General features: G+C 48.3%; 1 protein-coding gene and 1 non-coding gene across 10 annotated transcripts in view; both read right to left on the bottom strand.

The window, feature by feature from the left end:
* arid3c (AT rich interactive domain 3C (BRIGHT-like)) overlaps positions 1-21,239 on the bottom strand; it is a 709,278-nt gene that overhangs the window by 234,040 nt on the left and 453,999 nt on the right. The window lies entirely within an intron of this gene.
* On the bottom strand, positions 2,079-2,150 carry trnae-uuc (transfer RNA glutamic acid (anticodon UUC)). The gene has a single exon. It is a non-coding gene; the product is annotated as a tRNA-Glu (tRNA).

Raw genomic sequence — 21,239 nt, forward strand, 5'->3', positions numbered from 1 at the left:
TGGAACTCAAACAGTTCAATAATGGACATTACTCAGGGGCTTGGTGTAAGAACTGTACAACATAATTTCTCTGTGAAATACATATATCTAAGCACATCTGACATTCGTGAGGCAACTGATATTTAAGTTGTGACCACAGTAACAAAAGCTTATTATATATTATTTGAGGTCACTGGGACAGTCCTAATGCAAGCATTGCAAAGCCGTTTTTTTACAGTGCATAACTGGGCCCCCAAGGTTTGAAATTCCTATAAAAATTGATTTAACAAAAGGCTTTTTTAAATGTGTATCTGTTTATACCTCAATCTTTTTCCTTTTTCTGAATATTCTCACAGGTGTTCAAGGATTCACAGGACACATGTCCCGTTCTTGGAGATGACAAAGGCCGGGCAGCCTACTCCAAGGTAGAGAGGCGGTGGTGTATTGCAGGTGAGACGGTGGCATTGTGGTATTGTCACAGGATGAACAATCCAGAGGCCCAAGGTACTGCTCTGGGGACACGGGTTTGAATTCCACCACAGCAGATGACAGTAAGAGCGGCATGGTGGCACAGTGGTTAGCATTGCTGCCTCACAGCACCAGGAACCTGGGTTCGATTCCATCCTCGGGTGACTGTGTGGAGTTTTCACTTTCTCCCCGTGTCTGTGTGGGTTTCCCCGGGTGTTCCGGTTTCCTCCCACAGTCCAAAGATGTGCAGGGTAGGTGAATTGCCCCTTAGTGTCCCAAAAAGGTTAGGTGGGGTTATTGGGTTACGGGATAGGGTGGAGTCGTGGGTTGGGCAGGGAGTTCTTTCGAAGGACTGGTATGGACTCGATGGGCTGAGTGGCCTTCTTCTGTACTGTAAATACTATGATTCTACGGATCAGATGATGAATTTGAATTCAATAAACATCGGGAATTACAAGTCCAATCGAGCAATGCAGTTGACTCTTAACTACCACTCAGTTCAAAGGCAATTAGGGATGGGCAACAAATGCTGGCCTTGCCAGTCATGCCCATACTAGTAAAAGAAAAGAAACACTCCCATTTATACATTGCTATCAATCAGATGTCTCAAAGCATTTTACAGCCAACAAAGTACTTTTGAAGCGTAGTCAGTAATGTCGCCATATGGGCTGCCCCTCGATTCAAGGGTGATGTCTACTCAAAGTCACGGGTTTCTGCCACGGAACTTCAGGAGACAGAAGAGGGTAATTCTCTACCTGTAGAAAATATTTGGGCACAGGGCAGGGTGTACCACAAGGTACTGGGATCTGGAGGTCAGGATTTGCTTCCTTTCCATTCCTTTTCTGCGCTGCTCTGCCTCAGCATTGAAATGTTGCAATGCAAAGCGTGATGCAGCTTGATAAGCAGATTGCTGCCATTCTGAATAATTGGCAGCAAGCTTCTCCCTGGCGTGCTTCAAGAGAGCTTCGGAATCTCTTTAAAGCACTTTCTTTGTCATCCCTGTAACATTATGTAGAATGTCTAGTATATAAAGGGTTAATGTAATATCATTATTGACCACTAGATAGAGCTGGGAACAGACCTATAAAAAGGACTGACAGGCTTCTGGGAGATTATAGGAGAGAGCAGAGTACAACTTAAGACAGAGTGCATGAGACAAGTATTAGTATAGTGTAGATTGTAGTTTAATAAATTATTGCTTGCTATAGGAGTAAATGGTCGAGCTGTATATTAAGTAATGTAATAAATGTTAGCTCTGTTATTGAACTAAGCTTGTGTGATCTTTGTGAACACTACAATATCCATCCTGAGTATAAGAAACATAAATAATAATAATCTTTATTGTCACAAGTAGGCTTACATTAAGATTGCAATGAAGTTACTGTGAAAAGCCCCTAGTCGCCATATTCCAGTGCCTGTTCGGGTACACAGAGGGAGAATTCAGAATGTCCAAATTACCTAACGGCACTTATGAGAGGAAACCGGAGTACCCGGAGGAAACCCATGCAGACACAGGGAGAACTTGCAGACTCCACACAGTCAGTGCCCCAAACGGGAATCGAACCTGGGACCCTGGTGCTGTGAAGCAACAGTGCTAACCACTGTGCTACCGTGCCGCCCATAAAGCGTCATTCCCTGACCGGGAATCGAACCTGGCCCGCGGCGGTGAAAGCACCGAATCCTAACCACTAGACCACCAGGGAAATAACACCACAATCCCGTTGGTAGTTATGAAAATAGGACCTGGTTGGGGAGACAGTTTCCACTGTCCAGTCCATTGTAGTTGATTTTGCACTTTTTGCCTGAATGCTTGTGGAAGGCCACTAGTGCTTGTTCAATAGTCCTCACAATGAATCCAAAGGAGGCAGAGGCTTTGCTAATGAAATTTCTCTCTCACACTGATATGTCACTGATAAATAGTCTAGATCTCACTGAAGAACAGGATCGTATTGACGACGATTGCTCTGTACATTAGGACTTCTGTTGACATTCAGGAATCTTTGTTGATAAAACATATCGGCCGCATCCTGCCGGAATCGGGATGGGACGCGGCTGGTAGATCCCGGGAGCTGCCTTAAAATAGAATAGAATTGCTACAGTGTCGAAGGAGGCCATTTAGCCTATTGACTCTGTACCGACCTTCTGAAAGAGTACCCTACCAAGGCCCACTGCCCTTCCCTAATCCCATAACCCCACCTAACCTGCATACCATTTGACAGTAAGGGGCAATTTTAGCCTGACCAATCCAACCTACCCTGCACATCTTTGGACTGTGGGAGGAAACCAGAGCCCCTGGAGGAAACCCACACAGACACAAGGATAAATTGCAAATTCCACACAGTCACGTAAGGCCGAAATTGAACTGGGTCCCTGGCGCAGTGAGGCAGCAGTGCCAACCATTGTGCCACCATGGCCTCTTCCGGGCTGCACAACAGTCGTTACATCTCGTGAGATCTAACGAGATCTTGCGAGACGTCGTGATCTGGATCCCGCCCACAATGGCGAGACCCAGACTTGCAAAGTTAAGTGAGCTTTCCCTGTCGACGCCAGATCGAACCGGCTCCCGGGATTTGCTGGTCTTGCTGAGGAGACCCAACCAGGCGCCATTTAGCACTGGTCTCCACAAATGAGGACCAGGCAGAACGGCACTTGGTGGGGTCTCCCGGGCAATTGTAGGCCCCCAGGTGGCTAGTATCTGGGCATGGTGGAACTCTGGCACTCCTGAAGCCACTCAAGAACTTTGGCGCTGCCAGCCTGGCACACTGGCAGTGCCAGCCTGTCACTCAGAGTGCCCATGTGGCAGGAGCACTTCCAGGGTGCCAGACTGGTAGTGCCAAGGTGCCAAGCTGGCATTTTGCCCATGCCGGGGATCGGGCTCATAAGTGGCCTGTCTGTAAGAGTTGGGGTGAAGGGGCTGGGAGGGAGGGTGCCCGAGCATCCCGTAATAGGTAAGTTGGGACATGGGAGGGTCCAAGGCCAACTTTGGGGAACCGAGAAATTGGGGTTCCGTTTAAAAATGGTGTCCCAATCTTTTCCTGCACTGAAGAGCTCTGTCATAGCTTGTAGAAGGCTGAGCTGGTCCAGATGATCTGGTGTTGGATATCTCCATCAATGGAGACCTTTTGAGAGGGGTGGCTGTTAAGATATGCGAAGTGCACAACATGTTACAGAGTCTCTCCTTCAATAAATATGGGAGAAGGAATATTTAGCTGACCAGGTGTGGATGGATATGAGTGTTGTTTTGGCAACATGCAAAGACAGGCTGAGGTTTTGTTTGCAGAATTGAAGAGGTAAAGAGTGGCTTGTGAATCTGATGTAGTGTGGTAATAACAATGTATTCATCCACAAACTGTACATCATGTGTATCTGTGGTGATCAGTTTAGTTTTGACACCAAGGCGACTGAGGTTTTCCATCCAGACAGTATTTAATTTGAATGTAATGCAATGTAGGAAATGTGGCAGCCAATATGCACAAAGCCACAAACAACAATGGGATAATGATCAGATAATCTATTCTTGTGATGCTGATTGAGGGATAAATACTAATCAGAACACCAGTTATCACTTCCGGCTCTTCTTTGAAATAGTACCATGGGATCTTTAACATCCACCCGAACAGGCAGATGTGGCCTTGGTTTAATGTCTTAACAAAAGACAAGGCCACCAATGACAGCAGCCCCTCAGTACTGCACTGGAGTATCAGCTTTAATTCTCATACTCAAGTCCCAGAGTGGGACTTGAGCCTTGGGCTACTAATAGGGAAGGGGGCTACCAGCTGAGCCACAGATATGTGAGGCAGAAATATTGGGCGAGATTCTCCGATTGCCGACGCCAAAATCACATTTGTTGATTGGCCGGAGAATCCGTTTTGACACCAAAATTAGGGACAGCACTGTCTTTCAGATGCTCCACCCCCTCAAAAACGGCATCATCGCTGAGTACGCCGCACGCGGTTGGGACGACCTCAGGATGTCACCTGAGACCCTCCCCGAGACTCCGCCCCCGATGGGCCGACTTCCCGTTGACATGGGCTCACAGTTTAGGGGAACATTGCGGGGGGGGGGGGGGGGGGGAGCCATTCCGCTGGCCTGGGGGGGCTTCGGTTGGCGCTGTGGGTACGGGTGAGGGGTGGTCCGGGGGTGGCAAGGGAGGTTACAGGGGGACACTATCTGGCTGGCCGGGTCTGCACGCGGCCGGCGCCATGTTGTACGGTACGGTCACAGACCTGGCAGTTCTCCATCCGTACCTGCAGGTAAAGTCTTATGTGGCGCAGCTGCTAGACCCCTTCCGGGCGTAGCATCGGTGCGGGGGCGCCGCCGACTTTTTGGTCGTAAGGTTAGACACATGCTCCGGACATAGCTTCAAAATCGGAGAATCCAGCCCATTGTTTTTTTTTTTTACTTTTATTTTGTATTTATTATTTTCTCCCATTCTCCAGCACTGAGAGGCTACAATGACATCTGCCTCTGTAATTGGAAGCCTGCAGGTGCATGAGAGACATCCATATTCACACATGTTCCTGATGGAATCAGTGAATAATGATCGGGAATAGGAATCCTGCCAACTTTCTCATCGCTCCTAGCTCACATGACATTGAGTGGAAATTATCATGTACCTGCTACTCTGCTGCTCGGCATCAGATATCTCAGTGCCTAGCCGGGATCGAATCTGGGAACATCATGGTCTAGGTGGAATCATTTACTTCATCACAGTCAAAGGGCTGAGCCTGGGACCTACCTGCTTTCAATGCCTCCACCACACAAAGAACAAAGAAAAGTACAGCACAGGAAAAGGCCCTTCGGCCCTCTAAGCTCGTGCCGACCATGCTGCCCGACTAAACTACAATTTTCTACACTTCCTGGGTCCGTATCCCTCTATTCCCATCCTATTCATGTATTTGTCAAGATGCCCCTTAAACGTCACTATCGTCCCTGCTTCCACCACCTCCTCCGGCAGCGAGTTCTAGGCACCCACTACCCTCCGTGTAAAAAACTTGCCTCGTACATCTCCTCTAAACTCTGCCCCTCTCACCTTAAACCTATGCCCCCAGTAATTGACCCCTCTACCCTGGGGAAAAGCCTCTGACTATCCACTCTGTCTATGCCCCTCATAATTTTGTAGACCTCTATCAGGTCGCCCCTCAACCTCCGTCGTTCCAGTGAGAACAAACCGAGTTTATTCAACCGCTCCTCATAGCTAATGCCCTCCATACCAGGCAGCATCCTGGTAAATCTTTTCTGCACCCTCTCTAAAGCCTCCACATCCTTCTGGTAGTGTGGCGACCAGAATTGAACACTATACTCCAAGTGTGGCCGAACTAAGGTTTTATACAGCTGCAACATGACTTGCCAATTCTTATACTCAATGCCCCGGCCAATGAAGGCAAGCCTGCCGTATGCCTTCTTGACTACCTTCTCCACCTGTGTTGCCCCTTTTAGTGACCTGTGGACCTGTACACCTAGATCTTTCTGACTTTCAACACTCTTGAGGGCTCTACCATTCACTGTATATTCCCGACCTGCATTAGACCTTCCAAAATGCATTACCTCACATTTGTCCGGATTAAACTCCAGCTGCCATCTCTACGCCCAAATCTCCAAACGATCTAAATCCTGCTGTATCCTCTGACAGTCCTTATCGCTATCCGCAATTCCACCAACCTTTGTGTCGTCTGCAAACTTACTAATCAGACCAGTTACATTTTCCTCCAAATCATTTATATATACTACGAACAGCAAAGGTCCTAGCACTGATCCCTGCGGAACACCACTAGTCACAGCCCTCCAATTAGAAAAGCACCCTTCCATTGCTACTCTCTGCCTTCTATGACCTAGCCAGTTCTGTATCCACCTTGCCAGCTCACCCCTGATCCCATGTGACTTCACCTTTTGTACCAGTCTACCATGAGGGACTTTGTCAAAGGCCTTACTGAAGTCCATATAGACAACATCCACTGCCCTACCTGCATCAATCATCTTTGTAACCTCTTCGAAAAACTCTATCAAGTTAGTGAGACACGACCTCCCCTTCACAAAACCATGCTGCCTCTCACTAATACGTCCATTTGCTTCCAAATGGGAGTAGATCCTGTCTTGAAGAATTCTCTCCAGTAATTTCCCTACCGCTGACATAAGGCTCACCGACCTGTAGTTCCCTGGATTATCCTTGCTACCCTTCTTAAACAGAGGAACAACATTGGCTATTCTCCAGTCCTCCGGGACATCACCTGAAGACAGTGAGGATCCAAAGATTTCTGTCAAGGCCTCAGCAATTTCCTCTCTAGCCTCCTTCAGTAGTCTGGGGTAGATTCCATCAGGCCCTGGGGACTTATCTACCTTAATATTTTTCAAGACGCCCAACACCTCGTCTTTTTGGATCTCAATGTGACCCAGGCTATCTACACACCCTTCTCCAGACTCAACATCCACCAATATCTTCTCTTTGGTGAATACTGATGCAAAGTATTCATTTAGTACCTCGCCCATTTCCTCTGGCTCCACACATAGATTCCCTTGCCTATCCTTCAGTGGGCCAATCCTTTCCCTGGCTACCCTCTTGCTTTTTATATACGTGTAAAAAGCCTTGGGATTTTCCTTAACCCTATTTGCCAATGACTTTTTGTGACCCCTTCTAGCCCTCCTGACCCCTTACTTAAGTTCCTTCCTACTTTCCTTATATTCCACACAGGCTTCGTCTGTTCCCAGCCTTCTAGCCCTGACAAATGCCTCCTTTTTCTTTTTGACGAGGCCTACAATATCTCTCGTTATCCAAGGTTCCCGAAATTTGCCGCATTTATCCTTCTTCCTCACAGGAACATGCCAGTCCTGAATTCCTTTCAACTGACACTTGAAAGCCTCCCACATGCCAGATGTTGATTTATCCTCAAACATCCGCCCCCAATTTAGATTCTTCAGTTCCCGCCTAATATTGTTATAATTAGCCTTCCCCCGATTTAGCACATTCACCCTAGGACCACTCTTATCCTTGTCCACCAGCACTTTAAAACTTACTGAATTGTGGTCACTGTTCCAGAAATGCTCCCTTACTGAAACTTCTACCACCTGGCCGGGCTCATTCCCCAACACCAAGTCCAGTACTGCCCCTTCCCTACACCAAGCTGTGCATTTGATAACCTAACTATTTTTTAAAAACAAGCTATATTGGTGATACCATTGCTTTGAGAAATCCGGCCTTTCTGTATGTTTCCATCTATTAATCAAATCTCCCTCCCGCCCTCCGCTTGGCTGCAATGTCACATTCACAGTTGAACTGCTGGTCCTGCACCTGCTGCTTGTTGTTGGTTTTCCCGTAGATGGATTAAGCATGCATTGCATAAACAAGAGAACTGGAAACATCATTAATTTAAAACTGTGCAGATAAGCCTCTCTGCAATCCCACCAGGTAATTACTGACAGCGCCACTAAACACTGAAGGAGTTTAATGACCTGTGTTCTTTAATTAGTTGATTAGACAAGGTGCCTAATTAGATCACAAACTGTAAAACACTCATTTGCATTTCCATTCGCAGCTTCCAGTCTGAATCCAATTGTTTGGGGCTGCAGTCCCTCGCCATTTAGTTTAGGCATTATTTCACAGTTACAATCTCAATTCTAAGATTCAAGACAATTTTCAAGAATGTACCTTTAAACAAACGTCTTTTTTTTAATATTGACTCACAAGGAATGCCTGCAGCAATACACATGGGATAAAGAGGAACTGGATAAATATCTAATGGGGAATAGGATCAGAGTTTATTGGGAAGGGTAGAAAGAGAAATGATGCAATACTCCATGGGGCACGATGGAAGTTACCGTTTCTAGGTCTTGGAGATGGAATGTTGTCTGCAGAGGGCAGTAGGTCGGGGTTGAACAGTGGAAATATGAGGATGGATGAATGCTTGATTTCCTTTGAGAGCCAGGAAAAATTTATGTAGAATGTACTCTACAGGAGATTAAATGATTGGCTAGAGTCTATGATGGTATAGACTGTGCGTGGTCTATCCCATGCTTGTTATTGTGTTCTTCGAACAGAACAGTGAAATTGTTCCTGTGGCTGGTTTGCAATCTCCGCTGGTAAATAGGCTGTTTGCTGACCAAATATGTGGTAAAATCCTGTATTCTTAGACTGAGGACCAGTACCTCAGCTTATAGTGTGTTTGATAAAGTTGATTTGTTACTCTGACATAATGAAGTGGCAGCAATTGGACACCAAACTGATCGATGAACGGGAGAAACAAGGGGAAGATAAATTTAAAAAGAGTATGCTGGGAGAGTTTCCTCAGTTTCTGTTTTTACTTTGGATATTCAGGATATTCACTACTTTTGTTGAAGTGAACCTAGTTTGTAATTGACAGCCTGCTTTTATTAGATATTTGTGTCTTCGGCGCTCCTGGACAGAACACGTGGGTGGAGCACAGACATTCCATTATGCACTCAGGGGCATTAAAGTCTACAGTGCGATCTTTCCAAAGTTAATTGCATTGCTTTGTATAAATTTTCGAACAAACAGGCTAGACGCTGCACAAATGCAACCAGTTCTGCAATTTCATCAAAGCAAAACCAATCACCACCAGACAGTGTTCACTACAACAGGCCCAGCTCATTGTTAGGGGTTGCAGGAGGAGTACATGCACGCCGAGGGTGACACTGGAGTAATATGATATTTCACTTCTTGTCCTCGCACATTTCTCCTTCAATTCTAAAAGGGGTAAAGAGGGACTACAGAATGACACAATAGAGAATGGATTAAAGTTCGCAGCATGCCAAACCATGACTTTCCAATCTTATCCAAGTTTTATTATTCCAACTGCTGAATTATAGAATCATAAAAATGTGATTCTGCTGTCATGATAAGGGACCTAGCCAGTGTTGGTGCACGGATGTTACTTCTCCCTGAATCGAACTATAGAAACACCACATGTAAAAGCACTTTAAAAGGAGGCACATAGTTGAAAAACCAATCATTCCCCTGGGATGAACAAATACTCGAGGTTGTAAATTTTCACTTTCACCTCCTGGTAATAATCAAACCCTTCAATGAACCTGCCTGACTTTTATTTTCATTAATTTCAATGAGACAAAAATGAAGCAGCTTTTCGTTTGCATTATTTAATCCACTTTGCTGTATTACAACCTAGGCGCTGTAGATGAATATTTACTCCAGTGGGTTATTCACTATAGGACATGTGGATACAACAGCCTCCTACACAGCTTTTTTTAAATAGTAAAAATATAAGACAGAAATAATGAACACATTTTAAAAATAACTTGCATATACAATTGTGTTTAAATAATAAAACAGACTCCTGCTTTTCAATGTTCTCATCATAAACTTAAACAAAACATTGTGAAGTTAAAAGTGGGAGTTTTATTGTACATCTCCTCCAGCTGTTGCCTTCAACAGGAAGCTTCAAATCAGACCCTAAATGACAGCGTGAAGTTCCACATGACAGAGGAAACTCTAACTAGTTGGACATGGGAAACATTGACATTTCCTCTAGACGTCAACTGTAAAGTTTGTTTTTTATTTAATCAAATGATTGTATTTCAAGAAGGATAACAAAACCACATTATATACTCAAGACAGAATGGGATTTTAAAAAAGGAAGGTGGCAAGAAAGCAAACAGTTCAAATGGATTTAAAAAGAAACAGTGGGTGCGATTTAACGGGGGGAACAGAGTCCCATTTTGGGCGTGACTAGCCGGGAGTTTCTCGGAGCCTGCAGCTCCAAGAATGACGCCATTATCAAACAGGACTTTGTATTTCGGGGGGGGGGGGGGGGGGGGGGGGGGGGGCCTCTGCATGGAACGCCCCAGCAAGGCTGCACTTACATTCATTTCCTGCACTGACAACTTCAGCTCCCCCCAACTTACTGATTAGGGGGTCCTCGAGCCTCTCCTCACCACATTTCATAAGGGCAGGACACCCCAGGGCCCGATCCCTGGCATTGACAACTTGGCATCTTGGCACTGCCAGCCTGACACCCTGCCAGGATGATGCTGCCAATGTGCCAGGCTGGCATTGTCAAGATTCCCAGGTGGCATAAGGGATGCCAGGGTGCCACCCTGCTCAGAGCCCAACCACCTGGGGTCCTCCGATTGCCTGGGAGATCTCCCCCAAGTGCTGTTATGCCTAGCCCATGTTTGTGGAAACCAGTGCGAAACGACGCCACAGTGAGGTTTCCTAGGCATGGACATTCAATCCTGAGATACTCTGGTGCAGACATATTTGAGTGAAGCTAACTTCTCACTTATATATGGAAATCTGGATCCAGAGCGCGATGTCTTGCAAGATCTCAGCAGACAGGCATCCTGTGTGTTGTAAGTCTTGCAAGATCACCGAGTCAGGGGCGACGAAGCCGTTCAATTGCACCCAATATTTCATTCCATTTGCATAAATGCATTAGAAGTACAAAATTGGGTTGTTCGGTTTTGCATATGAACGTACGAATTAGGAGCAGGAATTGGCCAATTGGCCCCTCAAGGTAGACAACATTGGCCGAGTTGCACGAGTATGTACCACATACCTGGGGGGTGGTACATACTCGTGCGACTCGGCCAACGTTGTCTACCTCATGCGCTGCAAGGAAAGATGTCCCGAAGCGTGGTACATTGGTGAGACCATGCAGACGCTGCGACAACGGATGAACGGACATCACACGACAATCGCCAGGCAGGAATGCTCCCTTCCAGTCAGGGAACACTTCAGCAGTCATGGGCATTCAGCCTCTGATCTTTGGGTAAGCGTTCTCCAAGGCGGCCTTCAGGACACACGACAATGCAGAATTGCCAAATAGAAACTTATAGCCAAGTTCCGCACACATAAGTACGGCCTCAACCGGGACCTTGGATTCATGTCGCATTACATTCATCCCCCACCATCTGGCCTGGGCTTGCAAAATCCTACCAACTGTCCTGGCTTGAGACAATTCACACCTCTTTAACCTATGATTATCCCTCTCTCCAGTTGCTCCGTCTGGACCTGTAGACTTAATTACCTGCAAATACTTGCATTCAAAGTATCGTATTGCATCTTTGACTTTGTCTGTATATATGTTTCTGGAACCCGCCTCTTCATTCACCTGAGGAAGGAACAGTGCTCCGAAAGCTAGTGATTCGAAACAAACCTGTTGGACTTTAATCTGGTGTTAAAAATATTCAATAACTCTGCCTCCACCACTCTGAAGGGAAGAGAATGGCGACCCTCTGAGAGAATAAAATTCTCATCATCTCCATCTTAAATGGGAGACACTTGGGATGCGATTTTCCAGCCATTCACCCCGACGGTGTCCTCCGTTCCCGCCGACAGTGCACCCCCGTCGCGGCTTTCCCGGCGGCGAGAGACGCATCGAATGGGAACCCTGTTGATAAACAGTGGCACCAGATGAATCCGCTGTGGGCAGACTCCTTCCACCGTGAAACGCATGGCGGGTTGCTCGGTAAATTCCTCCCTTTATTTTTAAACTGCGTGCCTTGGTTCTCGTCTTTCCCACAGGGGGAAACAGCATCTCAGCATCCACCCTGTCAAGTCTCTTCAGGACCTCATATGTTCCAATGAGGTTGCCCCTCATTCTTCCAAACTTCAATGGTACGGGAATTGAACCCGCATTGTTGGCGTCGCTCCACATCACAAACCAGCCATCCAGCCAACTGAGCTATCCGACTCTGCAAATGATTGCAGGACTGAAATGGCCTCAGTTAAAGAGTCTCAAATTATCTTTCCTGGAAGAGATATGTAAACTTAGTTAAGCCAACATGTTTTCCACTCATTACAATCTCTGAGATCTCTTAGTACTGGTGTTGACTAAATTGTCCAGGAAATTCCTCTCACCTTTCACAGTTTGCGCCTTCATTGCACCCATCAGGTACAATTTCATAATGGTGCAGTTTTGTTTGTAGTTGACCACAGATTCCAAATCCTGCTGCGCTGATTCGGAAGGAAAGAATGAGTTCACGTTTGCTACTTTCTAAGGACATCCCAATGAGCTTTCTATAGAATCATTTGGAATTTATCGCACAGAAGCAAAATATTTCCTCAAATCATAGAAGTTACAGCACAGAAGGAAACCATTTGGCCATTTACATTCATGCTGGCTCTCTTATAGGCCATCTTACCCTTTTACTCAGTATATTTTTGATTTCCCATATTTCTGAATTAGCTACAGGCTTAGCCCCATCCCATACCTCTACAAATGTTTGAAATTGCTCCAATATCTGGGTAAGTCAGGATAATGAACAAAAATAAACCTTTTTCCAAAAAGACAATGCATTTGATACTATCTAAAAATAACTCTGTGTAAGAGGCTGTGTCCACATGTCCCAAAGTGAATAACCCACTGGGGTAAACTTTCATCTCCGCTGCCTGGGCTGTGGATCGAATAATGCTATAGAGGCTGCTTGATTTTTTTGTCTCATTGAAATTAATGGAATTGAAAGTTTGGCGGATTCATTAAAGGGTTGGGGTTATTGCCAGGAGGGGAAAATGAAAATTCACAAACTTGACTTAGGTCCATTTGGGTCCAGGCATTACCCTGGGCTTTGTTTTCTGTTTTATCTTCCAAACTTCTCATCCTATACAAGAGCAGCATCAGACGCATCATATATACTTATCGTAGAAGTTATTCAAAGGTAGCTTCTCATACAGTCAAAAATAATAAATTATTCATAACTCTAGGGCTAAAACCATAACCATAATCTACTCTTTATGTAGCTGTTTTTTGTAGTTTTCCGCACCACTTACAGAAGTTATCCGCTTTATCTTATTCTCTGCAGAGGTTCCAATCAGACAACCTCCATTCAAAGGCTCCAAATCAAATTCATTGTTTCAAAAAAAATACAGTCTAATAAATCTCCCTGAAAACAGTAACTAGACTCAAGCAATTATTTAAATAACGGCTTGCTAAATGTAAAGAAAAATGCCAATCAGACACATATCTGAATAAATCACCCAGTATGTTTGTATTTGAATCTAATGGCTCAATCCCTCCCTCGAGCAAACTGCTTGGATGCCAAAGCAACCATGAGTGAAACTTTTATTAACTCTTTGGTGACTGTGACAAAATTAATGAAGCTGGTAGCTTAACTTTAAACAGAGGCACTTCTTTTTGTCACAGTGTTAAAAAGCAATGACTAACTTCTATAAACTGTTAGCCTAGAAATTCCTGTTGCTGATTTCAGCAGCATTATGTAGTGCCCTCTGTCTAGTATTTCAGCAAACGGGTTGACTGACTTCAAATGGAGAGGGTTTACTTTATTCATTCATGGAATATTCTAACCACCCATCTCCAGTTGCCCTTGAAAAGTTGGTGGTAAGGCACTTTCCGAACCGCAGCAGTCTGCATGGTGTTGTTATACCCACAGTGCTGTTAAGTACAGATCAAGGGACATCCATATATTCCCAGGTTGGGATGGTGTGAGACCTGGAGGGGAATTTGTAGGTGATGGTGTTCCCACTTGCTTGCTACCTTTGTCCTGGTACTTCTAGGCAGTAGAGATTGTGGGTTTGGAAGATACTGCTAAAGAAGGTTACCACGTCTATTAAAATAGCATAAAGACAAAGATCGTATGAAGACAATTAGCGATGTCCGATTGTCTGATACCAGTTTGGCACCCGTTGCATTGCTCAGGCATCCATTCCCAATTGATTAACGATCTGGAAGACTGATCCCCGCTCCCCCCTCACCTTCCTGTTATGCACCGACCTCCACAGCTAAGTGCTTTCACGTCCTCTTTTTCACAGCAGAAAGCACTTAGCTGCTTTTAATGTTGTGAGGAACTGCCAATCATAACAAGAGTGTTTATAAACATTGTCATTAGTCTCAAAGCAGGGTACTTGAGGTGCATTCACACATGAAGGGAAAGATAGATCAACAATCCACAAAACACTGGTCTCTGGAGTAATAAAACTGTCAATCACTGGCTAATACAATACATTGCTATGTGAATGGAAGATCTTCATTTCAAAGGTTGTCAAGGAATTTGAAGCCATTTGAAGTGTACTTGGCTTTTGAAGAAGCCTCCGACACTTGTAACAGCTGCTGTTTTAAACATTTTTATCGGAGGCAGCAGGTGTCAGGGAAGGGTAAGCAAAAATGCAGTGATTTTTCACTCCACTGCCTGGACTGCTCTTCAGCTTTCAAACATAGTTGACTGACGGGGGTCTCTGAAGGGAGTCTCTGATGGAGGTCCTGTTGGTGTCTCTCAGTTGGGGACCTGATGGGGGTTCCGATTCGGGGTTTCTGTTGCGGGTCTCTGATGGGGGGTCTGATGGGGGTCTCTGTTGGGCATCTTTGGTAGGGGGTCTGATGGGGGGTCGATGGGGCAGTTGGTGGAGGGGCTTTGGATCACCCTCATGCATGCATACTGTGGGGGGGTGATCGTTATTCCCGGATGGGGGGGACGATGTTTCTACCTGTCAGCGAGGGGTGTGGGGACAGGTTTTACGCTGTGGGGATGAATGGCCCCAGACCTCGGTATCGTGCCGCCCATTCAATATGGCAGCCCAATACCAGAATTCTGATGGATCTGGCAAGCTCTCCCCTAGACATAAGTGAGCATGGTGAAGGTGAGGGACTCGCACCTGGTGGCTGCTCCTCGCACCAGTGGAGACCAGTAGCGATTCTCCGCCAGCAGGAGCACCAGGTGGGATTCTCCGACCCTCCACGCTGAAATCGCGCCAGGCGCAGGGGCAAAGAATTACCCAAAATAGGCTCCCACGCCGGCACGCGATTCTCCGGCGACCGGAGAATTGCCACCAGTCGGGCGTGTGCCAGTTGGGGGCTGTTGAAAGCTGCCCCCGCGGCGATTCTCCGCGCTCGACGGGCCGAGTGCTGCCGAGTTCCGCTGAGTCCCGCAGACATGTGGTCCCACCCGGCGGGACCTCGGCGTTCTGGCTGCGGGGGCCATCCTGGAGGGGGGGGGCGGGGGATCCGACTCCAGGGAGCCTCCACGGTGGCCAGGCCCACCATCGGTGGCTACCGATCGGCGGGTGCGCTCATTCTGGGGGGAGTCTATGTTCTTCCACACCGGGCCCCTGTAGGGCGGCGTCATGTTGTGCGGGGGCCGGCGCAAAGATGGCTGCACCGTGCATGCGCGGACCCGCGGCCGGCCACCGTGCGCATGCGCGGCCGTGCAGGCGTAACTGCAGGGCTCCGCCGGCAGCTGGAGTTGCGGGACGCATGCCGAGGCCCTGCTGGCCCCCTTGAAGACAGACAATCACCCCGGACTGTCTAGGAAAAAGTCCGGAGGTCCGGAGAGATTCCCGCTCGTTTTCCGGTGGGCTAAGTTCCCAGAAGGGAGAATCCCGCCCACCGAGTCTCCAGAATGGACGGAGAATCCAGGCCACATGCTAATACCACAGACAGTGATTTATCCGATTTTTATCCGACTGTGAAGGAACAGAGATGTCATTCCAAGACAGGATGGTGTGCAATTTGTAGGGAAACTGGCAAGTGCTGGTGTTCCCACGCATCTGCTGTCCTTATTTGTTTAGGTCGCAGATTTAAGTTTGGAAGGTGCCGTTGAAGGAGCCTGGTGGGTAGCTGCAGTTGCTGCTGAGCTTCCTGGGTGCTGTTAAAGCACATATTCAGGACTTCCGGTGCGAGGCCATGTGAGGGTAGGTCGCAAATACGGCAGCTCCCGCCGCGAACAGACTTATAGGCCCTTTTTAGGAGTTTTAGCTGCTCCCCCTCGGTGAAATTCGGTGGGGCAAGCAACGCTGGAAAGGCTCCCCACATCGGTTTATGGAGGGGACCAGAAGTAGGGCAGCGAAGCAAGCGAGTGCCGAGAAGCGTGTGGAACGGGCGCGGGAACACAAAATGGCAGCCGGCTCGGATCAGGCAGCGCGGGCCCAGCGCTCGCGGGAACAGCAGGATTTCCTCAGAAGCTGTTTTGCAGAACTAAAAACGGAGATGCTGGCCCCGATGAAGGCCTCAATGGAGAAAATGGTTGAAACCCAGAAGGTGATCAAGGAGATCGAGAAAAAGGTCTCTGAAACGAAGATGAGATACTTGGTCTGGCCGTCAGGGTGGAGGCGCATGATGCCTTGCATAAGAGATGGCAGGAGAGATTGGAAGACCTTGAAAACAGATCCAGGAGACAAAACCTGCGAATTCTGGGCCTCCCTGAGGGTGCGGAGGGATCGGATGTGAGTGCATTTGTGACCACGTTGCTGGGGACTCTGATGGGGACAGGGGCATTTCCTCGGCCTCTGGAACCGCACAGTTTTAGGACTGAGTTTAGGAGGAACTTCTTCACCCAAAGGGTTGTGAATCTATGGAATTCCTTGCCCAGTGAAGCAGTAGAGGCTTATTCATTAAATGTTTTTAAGATAAAGATAGATAGTTTTTCGAAGAATAAAGGGATTAAGGGTTATGGTGTTCAGGCCGGAAAGTGGAGCTGAGTCCACAAAAGATCAGCCATGATCTCATTGAATGGTGGAGCAGGCTCGAGGGGCTAGATGGCCTACTCCTGCTCCTAGTTCTTATGTTCTTATGTTCTTATGAGTCCTTGCAAGGAAGCCCAAGACTAACGAACTGCCGAAGTCTATGGTGGTAAGATTTCACCGCTTCTCAGACAAGGAACGTGTCTTGCTGTGGGCCAAAAAGGAGTGGAGCAGCAAGTGGGAGAACAGCATAATTCGCATATACCAGGACCTGGGAGCAGAACTGGCGAAGAGGCGTGCTGGATTCAACCGTGCTAAGACGGCTCTCCACAACAAAGGGGTGAAGTTCGGGCTGCTGCATCCGGTGAGGCTTTGGATCACGTATCAAGACCGGCATCACTACTTCGAGCTAAAGGACAGCCACACTTTGATGAAACGCTCTGGTGGGGATGTGTAACATGATGCTGTCCTAACATAAGAGTGGGAGTAATGTTAAATGTTTGAGGGGACTGGGGAGGTGGCTGGAGGTAGCTATGTTATGTTGTTTCCCTTTTTGTTCCCTGTTTCTCTGGCCATGCTCTCTGCGTTTGCGGAGTTCAGCCACAAAGGGGGGAGAGGGGCCCTATACATAGGGCTGCTCTTCAGGCATCTGGAGCCGTTTCTTTTGTGGGGTGGAGTTAGCGCCCGGGGTTTGTTTCTTGTTTCACTGGGGGGGGGAGGGGGGAATATTCTTTGGGGGCTGTAAAGGCAGTTAAATTGGGCTTTCCATGGGAAGAGAGGGGCCCGAATAATGAGGCAATAGGATGATCGGAGACAGAGGCGGGAGCGTCCGGGGTCAGCATGGGTCAGCTGACTCACGGAAGCGTAATGGGGGGAGAGTTAGTGTTAAGCTGGTGCTTGACTTGAGGGATTGGGATCGTGGGGTTGCTGGCGGGGGGGGGGTGTAGGAATGCTGCTTTGCTGACAGAAGAGGAGCCAACTATGGGGAACAGTTGGAGAGTCGGGGGGGTGGGGGGACACCTCCAGTGGGAGGGCTCGAGTAAGCGGGGGACGCGGGCGCGTGGCTGGCCGAAAAAGGGGGATGGCTAGTCGGCGGAGAGGGGGGTGGGGGTTAACCCCCCAGTCAGATCACGTGGGATGTAAGGGGGCTGAATGGCCCGGTCAAGAGGGCTCGTGTGTTCTCGCACCTAAAGGGGTTTTAGGCAGACGTAGCCATGCTGCAGGAGACGCATCTAAAACTCGCAGATCAAACAGGATTGAGAAAGGGGTGGGTGGGCCAGGTGTTCCATTCGGGGCTGGATTCAAAGACCAGAGGGGTAGCAATTCTGGTCAGTAAACGGGTGGCATTCGAGGGAAGGAGTGTTGTGGCTGATAAAGGGGGCAGGTACATAATGGTGGGTGGGAAGCTGCAGGCGACCCGGGTGGTGCTAGTGAACGTCTACGCCCCGAACTGGGATGACGTGGAATTCATGAGACGCATTCTGGGTAAAATTCCGGATTTAGACTCACATAATTTGATCATGGGGGGTGACTTTAACACAGTCATTGACCCTGTATTGGACCGGTCAAAGTCCAGATCAGGAAAGCGACCAGCAGCGGCTAAGGAACTGAGGGGTTTCATGGAACAGGTGGGCGGCGAAGACCTATGGAGGTTCGCTCGGCCGAGGGCGAAGGAGTTCTCTTTTTTCTCCCACGTCCACAAAGTTTATTCTCATATAGATTTTTTGGTTGTGAGCAGGGCGTTAATCCCAAGGGTGGAGGGGACGGAATATGCGGCCATTGCAGTCTCTGACCATGCTCCGCACTGGGTGGACTTGCGACTTGGTGAAGAGAGAGGGCAGCGCCCACTCTGGAGGCTGGATGTGGGACTGCTAGCGGATGACGAGGTTTGTGGGCGGATAAATAGGAACATCCAAAACTACTTGGAAACAAACAATACGGGAGAGGTAACAGCGACTACGGTTTGGGACGCTCTGAAGGCAGTTATTAGAGGGGTGTTAATTTCTATAAGATCCCATAGGGAGAAGAAAGAAAGAGCGGAGAGAGAGAGGCTAGTAGAGGAGATACTAAGAGCAGACAGGAGTTACGCGGAGACCCCCAAGACGGGGCTACTGAAGGAGTGCCGGAGACTGCAGGCGGAGTTTGATCTGCTCACAACAGGGAAAGCGGTAGCACAGCTGAGGAAGGCAAAAGGGGCAGTCTATGAGAATAGGGAGAAAGCGAGTAGAATGTTGGCGCACCACCTTCGTAGGAGAGAGGCGGCCAGGAAAATTGGGGGAGTTAGGGATAAGGAAGGTAACATGGTCTTGGACCCAGAGGAGGTGAACAAAGTCTTTATGGAGTTTTATGGTAAACTGTACGAGTCAGAACCCCCGGCGGGAGGGGAAGGGGTGAAGCAATTCATGGACCAATTGAGGTTTCCAAAGGTGGAAGAGGATCTGGTGGAGGGACTGGGGCCCCGATAGAGTTGGAGGAGATTGTTAAGGGCCTAGGGAGTATGCAGTCGGGCAAGGCCCCGGGGCCGGATGGCTATCCTGTAGAATTCTACAAGAAATTTTCAGAACTGTTGAATCCACTCCTGCTAAGGACCTTTAACGAGGCTGAAAAGAGAGGGACCCTCCCCCCAACAATGTCACCGGCCTCGATCTCACTCATTCTCAAACGGAGAAAGATCCGCTACACTGTGGGTCCTACAGACCGATATCGCTCTTGAATGTAGATGCCAAATTGTTGGCCAAGATTTTGGCCGCTAGAATAAAAGACTGTGTCCCAGGGGTGATAGGGCAGGCAACTAAACTTCAATGTACGGAGGCTCCTAAACATTATTATGATGCCCTCAGAAGGAGGGGAGGCAGAAGTAGTGGCTGCGATGGATGCAGAGAAAGCCTTTGACCGGGTGAAATGGGGGTACCTGTGGGAAACGCTAAAAAGGTTTGCATTCGGTGAGGAATTCATAGGGTGGGTCAAACTACTCTACCAGGCCCCCGTGGCAAGTGTATGCACGAACAGGGTGAGGTCGGGGTATTTTAGGCTTCACCGGGGGACGAGGCAGGGGTGCCCCCTCTCCCCGTTACTATTTGCCTTTGCAATAGAACCGTTGGCCATAGCGCTGAGGGCTTCATAGAACTGGCAGGTGTTGGTTCGGGGTGGGGGGGGGGGGGAGCATCGGGTCTCGCTCTACGCGGATGATCTGCTCCTGTATATTTCGGACCCACTAGGGGGGATGGGGGAGGTCATGCAGATTCTGAGGGACTTCGGTAACTTTTCGGGGTACAAATTAAACGAGAGGAAAAGCGAGATGTTCGTGATCCAAGCTAAGGGGCAGGAGAAGAGACTGGGAGAGCTTCCACTTAAGATGGTAGAGAAGAGCTTTCGGTACCTAGGCATACAGGTGGCTCGAAACTGGGATGCCCTCCACAAGCTTAACTTATCCCGGCTGGTAGAGCAGATGGAGGGGGACTTTTAAAGGTGGGACATGCTCCCGCTTTCTCTAGTGGAGAGGGTGCAGTCCGCTAAGATGACGGTCCTCCCCAAATTTTTGTTTGTCTTCCAGTGCCTTCCCACCTTCATCCCTAAGTCCCTCTTTAAGTGGGTGAACAAGATCATTTCGGGATTTGTATGGGCAAATAAGACCCCACGAGTAAAGAGACTGTATCTAGAGCGCAGTCAGAAAGGGGACTGTATCTAGAGCGCTGCCGAATTTTTGCAGCTACTACTGGGCGGCTAATATAGCCATGAATAGGAAATGGGTATTGGGGGAGGGGTCGACGTGGGACCGGTTAGAGGCGGCCTCATGCAAAGGCACCAGCTTAGGGGCACTCGTAACGGCACCTCTGCCGTTCTCGCTGTCGCGCTACTCCTCAAGTCCGGTGGCGGCGCTAAGGATCTGGGGTAGTGGAGAAGGCTCAGGGAGGTGGAAGGAGCTTCAGTTTGGACCCCGATACGCAACAATCACAGATTTGACCCATGCAAGATAGACAGAAGGTTTCAAAGCTGGCATAGGGCAGGTATTAAAAGGATGTGGGACCTGTTCATAGACGGGACTTTTCCCAGCTTGAAGGCACTGGAGGAGAAATTTAATCTGCCCCTGGAAATGCCTTCAGATATCTTCAGGTACGCGCCTTCCTAAAAAAACAGGTGGTGACATTTCCGATGCTACCCCCGCGTAGGATACAGGATAGGGTGGTCTCTGGCACCTGGGTTGGGGAGGGGAAGGTGTCGGACATTTACCAAGAACTACAGGAGTCGGAGGAAGCCCCAGTCGTGGAACTTAAGGGCAAGTGGGAGGAGGAGCTAGGCGGCGAGCTGGATGCAGGCCTGTTGGCGGATGCCCTAAGTAGGGTTAATTCCTCCTCATCTTGCGCCAGGCTTAGCTTAATTCAGTTTAAGGTGGTCCATCGGGCACACATGA

Source organism: Scyliorhinus torazame, chromosome 3 (assembly GCF_047496885.1).
Source record: "Scyliorhinus torazame isolate Kashiwa2021f chromosome 3, sScyTor2.1, whole genome shotgun sequence".
NCBI classification, from domain to species: Eukaryota; Metazoa; Chordata; class Chondrichthyes; order Carcharhiniformes; family Scyliorhinidae; genus Scyliorhinus; species Scyliorhinus torazame.